General features: G+C 44.7%; 1 pseudogene; it reads left to right on the forward strand.

Annotated features, from left to right (window-relative positions):
- The first annotated feature begins 263 nt into the window (after positions 1–263).
- On the forward strand, positions 264–1,468 carry LOC133076444 (ribonucleoside-diphosphate reductase subunit M2-like; annotated as a pseudogene).
- Positions 1,469–1,964: the final 496 nt, after the last annotated feature.

Consider the following 1,964-nt stretch of genomic DNA (forward strand, 5'->3'; position numbering starts at 1 on the left):
TAGGAGCACAAAAATTAAAGGGCCAGTTGCCCATTAACAATGTTTTATATTGAATCATGAGAGAAAGGAGAAGATAACCAAGAGGAGAAAGAAAAATAAAGATTCAAAGTGACAATCCTAGACTTCTGATTTCTATGGATTTGTTCTGATGGGTGAGATGGAAGAACATTACTTGTCTTCTGTTCTTAATCCAAACAGAACTTAAAATCCTGACTCAACCCAAAACCTGCACGCAACCCCACCTCGCCGAGCCGTACGCAGCCATGCTCTCCGTCCGCGTCCCGCTCGCCACCATCGCTGACCCACAGCAGCAGCATCCCCTCCAGCTCTCGCCTATGAAGGGGCTCAGCCTGGCGGACAAGGAGAACACTCCCCCGTCCCTCAGCGGGACCCGCGTACTGGCCAGCAAGACCGCGAGGAGGATCTTCCAGGAGCCCGCCGAGCCACAGAACCCTAAGCTATCTGCCCCCAGTGTGGAGGATGAACCACTTCTGAAAGAAAACCCCCGCCGCTTTGTCATCTTTCCTATCGAATACCATGATATTTGGCAGATGTATAAGAAAGCTGAGGCTTCCTTTTGGACAGCTGAGGAGGTGGACCTTTCCAAGGACATTCAGCACTGGGAAGCCCTGAAGCCTGAGGAGAGATATTTCATTTCGCATGTTCTGGCTTTCTTTGCAGCAAGTGATGGCATAGTAAATGAAAACTTGGTGGAGCGGTTTAGCCAAGAAGTTCAGATTACGGAAGCCCGTTGTTTCTATGGCTTCCAAATTGCCATGGAAAACATCCATTCTGAAATGTATAGTCTCCTCATTGACACTTACATTAAAGATTCCAAAGAAAGGGAATTTCTCTTCAACGCTATTGAGACAATGCCTTGTGTAAAGAAGAAGGCAGATTGGGCCTTGTGCTGGATCGGGGACAAAGAGGCTATGTATGGAGAACGTGTCGTAGCCTTTGCCACAGTGGAAGGAATCTTCGTTTCTGGTTCTTTTGCGTCGATATTCTGGCTCAAAAAACGAGGTCTGATGCCCGGCCTCACATTTTCCAATGACTTATTAGCAGAGACGAGGGTTTACACTGTGACTTTGCCTGCCTGATGTTCAAACACCTGCTACACAAACCTTTGGAGCAGAGAGTCAAAGAAATAATCGTCAATGCAGTTAGGATAGAACAGGAGTTCCTCACGGAGGTCCTGCCAGTGAAGCTCATTGGGATGAATTGCACTTTGATGAAGCAGTACATCGAATTCGTGGCAGACAGACTTATGCTGGAGCTGGGTTTTAGCAAGGTTTTCAGAGTAGAAAATCCATTTGACTTTATGGAGAATATTTCACTGGAACGGAAGACTAACTTCTTTGAGAAGAGAGTAGGCGAGTATCAGAGGATGGGAGTGATGTCCAGTCCGACAGAGAATTCCTTTACCTTGGATGCTGACTTCTAAGTGAACTGAAGATGTGCTCTTATTTTGCTGATTTTTCTTTTTTTCCTCCTCATCAAAAGAGAAAAAAATCAGCTACTTGAACTGTATTAACCAGCTACACCATAAATCACCCATAATGTTCATTAATGGCATGTTTAAAACTGTGTAGCTACCTCAAAATCAATCCTGTTAATGTTAGTGGGGTCACCTAGATTGAAAGCATAGACAGAAGCTACTCGGATTCTTACAAAAGATCTTGTCCATGTTTGGTGTTCGCAAGCAGGCTGGCTGTGCACGACTTCACCCTGGCTCTTAACAGCACCTTCCTTGGCCTCAAAGTGTGGGGAGTCAAGCAAGTTTGATCCAGCAAGATTAAACAGTTACTACCACAAGGCAGTAGGAAGACATCAGACTCACTGCTTCAGATTTTAAAGCAGATTTTAAAGTTTACTTATGATTTGTATATAAAACTGGCACTTTACACACAAATAAACATAGTTTGTACTGTCAAAAAAAAAAAAATCCTGACTCAGTCACAGGG

The sequence above is a fragment of the Eubalaena glacialis genome, chromosome 16 (genome assembly GCF_028564815.1).
Source record: "Eubalaena glacialis isolate mEubGla1 chromosome 16, mEubGla1.1.hap2.+ XY, whole genome shotgun sequence".
NCBI lineage: Eukaryota > Metazoa > Chordata > Mammalia > Artiodactyla > Balaenidae > Eubalaena > Eubalaena glacialis.